We start from the raw sequence: 10,011 nt of genomic DNA on the forward strand, positions 1-10,011 counted from the left end.
GAGATCGAGTAGATAAATTTTCATTATTCATTTGCTTAATTCCATGAAAAATTGAGCAAGTTATGATTAATTTAAGATGAATATATGCTTGAACATTCATACCCATCCAGATTTAATCCTGGCCATGCATCTGATCTGCTCTTCCTGTGAAGTGCCACGTGGCACGACCTCTTCCACACGAATCCCATGTGCTCCGGTCCACGTGAGCTCTCCCAGGCTTGCCTATTTCTGGCCACTTGATCTGATCCAGCTTAATCCAATGGTCCAACTTATTTTTCTTTATTGTCTTTTATTCTTCATGTTTCTAATTCATTTTTTACTCAATTTTAATTCCGATTTTGATTTTATTTTTTATGAACCAATTGGAATTCAATCTTCTAACATATTAAAAAAATCATTTTTTATTTATTTTTTATTTCAAGTAATTAATTCTTTAGTATTTATCTTGTTTTTACTATTTCTTTTATGTTTTTGTTCTATTTTTACATTTCTATATTATTAATGATATCACTCTCATTTTGTTATTTCTTTAATATCATTTATGCTCACCTTGTGTACATCCCCTTCCCTCTTATTATTTATTTTATGTTTTATTTACTTTATTTTTCACATTTTCTTTTATTATCCATTATTATTTCAAATGTAACCCCATTCCCTTATTTGTTTTTTAATTTTAGGCTTATCCTTATATCTCCCAATGTAATCGATATGAAAATAGTGGATGAAGATTTAGGGTCTCAGTTGGGTTGTGTATTTGTCATGTATGTTTATTTTGCTTTTGTTAATTGGTAAAAAACCAAAAACAACTCAAATTAATCCTTTTCAAAAATAAGTTTTTTTTTATTAATATCTTAAATTTTCTTTTCACTTAATTTGAACCTTTGTATAAAATCACATTTAATTGAACTCATTGTTTAGTCACCTTAGTTCTAACTTTTCAAATCATTTTTATTTTCAAACACATCAAAACCCTTGGTCCAACGCCAAGTGAATTTTCAAAACACTTTTCTCTCAATTAATTTTGTTTCGATGCAATACAAATCTTCTCCCGACTAAAACATAACATTGGAGTCTCGCATTCCTTGAATTTTTGAATGATTGCTCTCGAGGCACACGTCTTGGGTTATATTTTCATTCACTATTTTCGTTTATAAAAACACTTAACATATAAACTTGGACAAAAAGAGGGACCATTAAAGTCTAGCATCCCGATAGAACCTTTGAACAATCTTTTTGAATATCCATTGTCCATAATTTTTTTCTTCATAAATACATTGAATAAAAAATGTATCGTTGGAGTCTAGCATTCCAGTAATACCCCTAATAATTGGTCCCGAGGCTCACGTCCCGTTCTCATCAAACATTCGCCATTCACCCTTAAAAAAAATTCAAACATATCAAACTTATTTTCTCGCCCCTATGCAATTGGAAATCTTTCACAAGAGAGCATTTGTCTATTCTTTATAACGCGTACAAACTAGCGCTTAAGCCTCCAACGCGAGTAGACAAGCCCATGTTTTACCTTTAGAATGCGATCTAAACACGTGTTCAATCCAACACACTTTAAATAAATCAAGATCTTTTCAAAAGAACGACACTGAATCCTTTCTAATGTGTATACAAACTAGTGTTTAAGTTTCCACCGAGAGTAGTGTATGTTTTTGTAACTTGGCATAGATTGCCTAGTTGAGTTGTAATCAATATTGTTTATGTACACCTCCATGTTTCAGTAACTTGGCATAGAAGGTTTGTCTAGTGTAGTTGTAATATTCAACATTCTTTCATCTTGTGAAGATTGAATTTAATCACTAGGGTTTAGTGGTTGTTTGCCCCTATCACTAGGATTGTGGCGAAGAAGAAAATGAGTAGGTTCTCATATTTAGAGGGAGACTCTAAATAGAAAGTCATTGGATAGGGTTAGGAATAGGCATTGAATAACATAGAGTTTGTTGTTGATTGTAAGTCTAAATGTATTAAACTACTAATAGTGAATTTCCTTTCTTGGGCTGTGGACTCAGCCTTTCAGACGTAGGTGTGGTTTCGTTGAACTGGGTAAACAGTTGATTATGTTCTTTATTGTTTTTCTGCTCCATCATCTATTACTTGATCGTGTTGTGGTTCAGGAGTATATTATCGAACATGTTATCGAAGCATCGAGATCGACATCTGTTCCTAGAGGAACAAAATTTCAATTGGCATCAGAGCAAACACGCTAGCCTATAGGGTGAGCTCTAAGGAAGATAAATTATGTTCAAATGGAGACAATTAAAGATGGAGGATCAATTAACAAACCACGTGTTTTGGATGGAACAAACTATTATTATTGGAAGGTGATGATGGTGGCTTTTCTCAAATCTTTGGGAACACAAAACATTAAAAGTTGTCATCAATGGATGGAAACATCCAATGATTACCTCTGAAGATGGTACAAACATCCTAAAACTATAGGCTAATTAGAATAATGTTGAAGATGATGAAGCTCTTGGGTACTCCAATGCATTGAATGTGATCTTCAATGGTGTGGACAAGAACATATTCAAGTTGATCAACAGATGTTAAGAAGCTAAAGAAGCATGGGAGATTCTGAAAACTACACATGAAGGTACATCCAAAGTTCGTGTGCCTAGGTTACAGCTCCTAACAACAAAATTTGAGAACCTGAGGATGAGTGGAGATGAAATTGTTAGTGAGTTTCACATCAAATTGCATGACATTGCCAACACACCCTTTACCTTAGGTGAAAAGATGTCTAAAGAAAAACTTGCCATAATGGTTCTAAGATCATTACCTAAAAGGTTTGATATGAAAGTTACTGCTCATGACCTAAGTAATATAAAGGTTAATGAACTCATTGGTTCTCTACAAACTTTTGAGATGTCCATCAATGAGATGTGAAAAAAGAAGACCAAAGGTATAACCTTTGTATCCAACACTGAGGAATATGGAATTCAAGGTGTCAAAGAATAGAACTTGGCAAACGATTGGGAAAAAGTTCAACAAAACCTTGAAGTATCTAGACAGGAAGTGGATGACCAATGTGTAAGACCCCAATTTTGACCCTAAGATCCCTCATGCAATCTCATCATATGCATTAGCATTGTGATCATACCTTGGCATCCTCCTTACCCCTCTTTCATTGGGTTTGTTTTGGGAGAGATCACTAAGCACCATGTGATTGTATCATACTTGTATTTTATCATTTCACTAACCAAAATACCAAAAATATGTCTTTGTATTTGCCTAACTCTTTTGTAGGTACGACATGAACACTATTGATCTATCAAGTTCACGTCTAGGGTTTAAGACCCTCATTGCTAAGAGCACAACCAAGGAATTATCCATAATGGCTCTAGGCATTATATATGAGTCCCCAGGATCTCTACATGTTATTTTGATCAATATTTCTTTAATAGTTTCGAGTTGGTTTACCTTGGAAACCCTAGTTCATTTGGGTATCTTGAGTAACTTCTTCAACAAGCTTCTTCATCAATTGATCAAATTTCTCAAGGGGAACTTCAAATTTCACCATATTATGCATATATGATCTACCATGAGCCTAAAAAGTCAAGAGAATTACAAGTTAGCAAGTTGGTTGATGGTGGTTGGCCAGATGAATTCATCTGATCAAAATTGTGTCCCCTTAAACCCTATCTCCTATAATTTTTATCATATGAAAATGATTCCAAGAGAAACGTTACTCTAAATGACACTCCAAACAACTTTCATGTTTAAGTCTAGAGCTAATTTTTCTTGGAAAGTCATTTTCTATGTTAAAACATTATAGGTCATTTTGTCTAAACCATAATTTGAAAGTCAACTTCCCATGTCCATAACTTGCTCAATTTTTATGAGATGAAATATTTCCAAGTTTCACAATCAAATGTAAGGTGTCTACTACAACTTTAATGTTTGGAGTAAGAACTGATTCAACTTTTATAAGCATGTGATATGAGGATATATTATAGGTCATTTTGGACCAATACCATTAAACAAGTGTGAAATTCTGGTGTAGTCAGAATTCAGATGTTCTACTCCAAGTCATGACATCTGATCTAACATTGTAACTAATACAGCAAGACAGTTATTAACCACTGTACTAATATGCACACGTTCACAGATGTCACGACATCTCATTCTGTGTCATCCTAGAATGGATGAACACCTGGTTCTGTGCATCAGGAAGAAAGACTCAACATAGATCAGTCCTAGCACTCACTTCTGTTGTTTTCTTACACAGTTATCAGCATGATGTCTTGCTGTTGATTTTGGACATCATCTGTTACATTGTTCCAGTGTGTTTGTCTTTTACTTGTATTTCCTGAGTTAAAGGTTGAACACGTTAATCTAATTTCCACTTATTAGATTGCTAACAACTAGGCTATTTGTTAGGTTCATTAATTGTAGGTTAGTAGTTGGTTTCCTGGATTTTAGCTCAGCTGTTGAATCCCTGAAGAATAGCCTGAGAAAAATACTGAAACAGAAAAACCAATCATCCTACACTTTAGCACCAGCTGTTGGGAATGAATGTCACAACATTCAGTTCGACATCTAGAACATATGCTGATTCTGTTATGTTCCTGGACACGGACTGTGCTAAGTTTGCAGTACTGTAAACGACCAACTAGTCTCAACTTCAGTATCAGCCTTCAGTATCAACTGTCAAAACATCCAGTTTGACAGTTTCACAATGATCCTTCAGCCAGGTCTGTTATCCTTGAACAGAACAGACTTAAATAAATACTGAACTGAAATTAACCTGCTTATTATTCAGTATACGATGTCACTGATGAATGTTACAACATTCTGATTGACCTTCAAACAGAAGGCTATATACCAAGTCTGTTATCATCTTGATAAGCTGACTGGAATACCAGCTGAGTTATGACAGTAATACAAACACATGCAGAAGGAAAACAAACACAGGAAATTGTTAACCCAGTTCAGTCCAACATGACCTACATCTGGGGGCTACCAAGCCAGGAAGAAGATCCACTATTAGCAGTATTAATTCAGAGTTAAACTCCCCCGTTTACAACTCTTCACTTAATCCCTACCCAATGCAATCTATACCTAGGAACTCCTAGATAGAAACCTCCAGTTTCCATTCCTATCACTACAAATACAATGTAATGTTAACACACCTTGAACTTGCTTCACAGCTTCATTCAAGAACAAAATCACTCTTGCCTACAGGCTTTGAGTTACAAATACTCTCAGCTTTTACCACTGAGAAACACATGGTAACCTTCCCACAGATTGGGAGGTTTACCTCACACACACCCCTAACAATTCATTCTAAGAGGCTTACAAAAACTAGGTTACAATGTGCTATTTATAACCTAATCACCCAACTGGATTTGGGCCTTCAGAAATCGCAGCAAACTTGTTCTTTGCTGTTACAAATACAGCAGAAAATTTCTGCTACAAACAAGGTCTTCAATCCTAAAATCTCTCCATATATATCTCCTTATTTTGAGCCTATATATCTTCTGATTGAGTCTTTAAGACCTCCACATGGGAGCTAGGATATTCACCAAATATCCTTACTAATCCCAGAATATATACTGAATTAATTAATTCAGTTTTCTACACATGTGCGATGTTACAGACATGATGTTGTGACATTGTACATGACATGTTGGTCCAGATGTTGAAACTTCTTCAACCCAACATATTAAAACAACAGAGATGATTACATTATTTGTTTTACAAAATTAATGCCAATCCTAAGGTATTAACAAAGTGGTTTTCCTCAACTCCAAAAATGCATAACTCACTCATCCCAAATCCAAATGATGTCAAATTTGTGACCATTTTGAAGGCATTTTGAAATAGATACAACTTTGATGAAGACACTTTTCTCATTTGGAGCTTACATAAAAAGTTAGGCAAGGTGGAATAATTGAACATGTGGCTTGACACTTAGAAAATATTTTGACATGTTGAAATTTCCAAACTTCCACCTCAAAATTCACCATGATACAAGTTCCAAATGGAAAAGTGTTCAACATAAGAGTTGTTCCTCTTGATCTAAGCTTTCCAAAGAGTCCTAATTCATTAATTTTGGACAAAGTTTGAGGGGTCTTCACATGGCTTAAACAGGGATGTATTAGTTGGCAAGAATCATGCTTCAAACATTCAAATATATTTTCCTTGCAATCCAAGCTTCATTCAGACCTCATTTCAGTTGATTGTAGACCTAGTAGAGTTGCTTCATGGGCCTGCACACGCCCATGCAAGCATGTACATTGCATTGCCAATTTTGGAAGTACTTTCAAGTGTGCAAATAACACTCATATTTTGCTATAAATAGAGGTCTAATGCTTCAGCTTGAAGGACCTTGCGCGCTAGCTTTTCCTCCAACCATTGAAACCCTCACCATTCAAAGGAAAACCTGATAAATTTCAATTGAAATTTGAGTTTGAATCTCACTGTTTGGAGATTCAAAAACTCCAGGATCGAAAGCTTTGCACCACTCTTAATCCATTTCCACAAGCTCCATAAGCAAGATCGAGCAAGAATTGAAGCAAGTGAGATCCATTTCTGCACAACATTGAAGGTATTTTTCCAAATTTTTCTTCTCTTTGATTCTCTCTCAATTCTCATCAATTCTCTTGGATCCTTGGTTGTCTGAAGTCCTACCAATGTAAGCAAGAAGATTGAGTTTCTTTGAGGTCAAAGCGAAGTAACTCAGTTGACACACCTCAAAATTCAACCCCACGTATCTCTCTATATATTTGGAGTTAGGTTAAATTGAGGTGATATTCGTGATATACACCATTTTTTATTTAAGATCATGTCCTCTTTTTTCATTTATGATATGGTGATGAATGAACCAGTCCGGCCAGGGTCATCGGAGAAGATGACCGGCCTTTGGCTCCGACGATGAGCTGGAAGTGTTCAGAGCCATTGATTTGATTTAAAATGTTTTAATCTGAAGCGCTCATTGTGATTACCGAACGTGTGGAATGTTGACTAGCGCGCACCATGGAACGCGCGCTCTCCACCACTTGATTTGCCACCTCAATTAATGAGGGAGATCAAGTGGTCCACGTTTTTTTTATTATCATATTTTTATTTTTATTCCTTTGTTTTTCATTAATTCATATTAATTTTAATATTGATCCAAAAAATATGAGAGTTTCACAAAAAAAATCCTCTTTCATTTTCTGAATTAAAATTATTTTTGGATCATTATTAATATTTTTCATGATTTAATTGATTTTGTGAATATTTTTAATTGTTTAAAATACTTTTAAGTTTCCAAAAATTCTGAAATTTTTTCTCCAAGGTCCTTTGACCTTGTTTGACCTATGATAAATCTCATGGCCATTTCTTTGGTGTTTTGATGAGATTTTAGGTAATTGACCAACCATATTTAATTTAATGCATTATTTTTAATAATTTTAATTGATTAATTGCCAAATTAATTGTGTAGAGCCATTTTAATTGACTTTGTGAGTTTAACTTGTGTTGTTGGGCCTTGGTCAAGGTTGATTTGACTTTGTTAGGTTAAGATCATTGGATTTAGGGGATTGATGGAATGTACATTCCATCTCCCAAAATGAATGAATGATCTTAACTTGGTAAAAGTCCTCCTTTGTCCAATTCGTGTTTGATTCATTCCCCCTCCCTCTTCATCTTATTCCCCTTCTTTATGCATTCATGTCATGGACCTATGATATCTTAATATCCTAAGGCTAGTTGATTGCAAAATCAACATAAGTATGGATGAGATTAGGTCCCCCACTTTGCATATTCTTTTTGTGTGTGGTATGTTTCATGAGCATAGTTCATCATACTATGTCTCTAACCTGCATTAACATCAAAATTCTATTGTCCGACCTCAAATAGTTGTGACTTCTACATAAGTCCAATTACGATTGCTTAACATAGCGCTAAATTTTGACACAAAAGGCATAGCATTCTAGTTAATGAGATTGTAAGTCTCCCCTCTTTCATGGTATTGTGTGGAAACTTGGCCTTTTTTCCTTCCTTTGGAAGATATCTTGGTTCAAGGATCCATGCTTGTGATAAGTGGGTTGAGTGTTCTCCAAAGAATGACTTAAACAAACAAAAAAAGCAAAGCAAAAGCAATACTAACTTCTAACTCATTAACAACTAACATTTAATTTCAAGTCATTTATTTTTAATGCAATTTAATTTTTGAGCTTTATTCATTTGCCATTATTCATACCATTCAAATTGTTTATGTTAATGTCATTTTCACTTTGTCCACTTGGACCATATTTTGTGATATATTTTGTTTGTGTATATTGTGTTTGTCTGTGTGGTATTTGACCATTAATGTACATAATAAGAACAAAAACCCTAAAAAAATATCTTGTGTGGACTGTTGGTTTGATCTGAGACAATTGGACTTAGAATTTAGGCAATACTCCCTATGCAAAGGACTTGGCCAATGCCAACTTTCATGTAACCAAGTTCTTGAAATTTGTAACTCCATTTGATACATCATTGAAGATCCATCTGAGTTCATCTGCAACATGATCATGGTGAAGCTGTTATATTGAACCTGTGATTTGTGTCATCTTGAAATTCATCTGCTACATGGGCAAATTTGAAGAAGACCATGGAGTGGTTAAGCTTGGATGTGGCTATCTTTTTTTGATGCCTTGCTCTTAGAGTTGATATTTTGTGCATTGTTTGTTTCTTGATTCTAAAGTCCAAGGGAAATTTGGGTTTCTATATGACATTCTTGTCTATTTGATTGCAGTCCATTGATCAAATCTTTTCAACTCTCAACTTTTAAATTTGTGCTTTGGATTAGTCTCTTCATATCCTCCCTACTTCTTTAATTTCAAAATATCTCCCTCCTTTTAAAATCTTCTTTGCTTTTGTTTGTTGATTTCTAAACTTTGACCATTTTTGCAAACTAGAAACTTTGGCCTTATGCCATTGCATTTTCAAACTCATTTTCTTAATCAAAGTTGTAAATAAACTTAACTATACTTGACTTAAAATTTCAAAAGCCAAAAAGAACTAACACTCATTCAAACCATTTTTAGACCTTTGTGCCTTTCAAACTTAAATTTTTGTTAAAAGCAATGCACTCACTTTGAAATTGATACCACGAACTACGAGGTTTTGATCCCTCATTTTTATGTTGGTACGTAGGCACAAGTCTGAAGGTCTTGTCAAACACAAAAATATAATTAATGAATTCATTTCTCATCCCTCCATTCTATTTGTTTGCAAACATCATTTATGCAAAAACACATATGCACACAAAAAAGGGCTCCCTAGGAGTACCTAGGATACTTTGGGCGCTAACACCTTCCCTCCGCGTAACCAACCCCTTTACCTGTAATCTCTGGCATTTTATTAGTTTTGATTTGAAAACTTCTTATTCTTGGGTTTTGTTCGTACTTTTCCCTTTTCCCTTGGAAACAATAAAAGCGTGGTGGCGACTCTTGTTTAATTGATGTATAGCTTATCCCTAGCTTGATGATCATGAATTTACCGCTACACAATGTACCAGACAAGAGGTCCAACATAAATCCCTAGGACAAAGACAAGAATGAAGAAGAACCCAATAGTTAGAAGGTTACTTAGTGCTTTGAATATGGAGGTTATGGACACATTATACCCGAATGCCCTAATTTTCTAAGGAAACAGAAAAATGGATTAACCATCACTTTATATGATTCTGATAGTGAAGGTGAAGGAGAAACTGCAAACAATATGATTACTTATTCTGGGAGATATGAATCTTCTAGTGTATCCAGTAGTGAAGACTAGACTCAAGAAGAGGTTGATACATTCTTCATGGTCTTGCATCCCAGTATGGAAGAAGTCTGCTTGGAAATGGAGAGGCTAAAGAAAAGCATAAGTGACCTTTATGAAGAACAAGAGGAAGCTTACATGAAAATGGAAAATCATAAGAAAACTATCAATGATCTTCTCTTAGAAAAGTTAAATCTAGCTTATGTCATCACTGTTCTAGAAGAAGAGGTTAGAGTGTTAAAATCCAAAGGTGAAAGTAATCTT

The sequence above is a fragment of the Lathyrus oleraceus genome, chromosome 4, assembly GCF_024323335.1.
Source record: "Lathyrus oleraceus cultivar Zhongwan6 chromosome 4, CAAS_Psat_ZW6_1.0, whole genome shotgun sequence".
Taxonomy (NCBI): domain Eukaryota; kingdom Viridiplantae; phylum Streptophyta; class Magnoliopsida; order Fabales; family Fabaceae; genus Lathyrus; species Lathyrus oleraceus.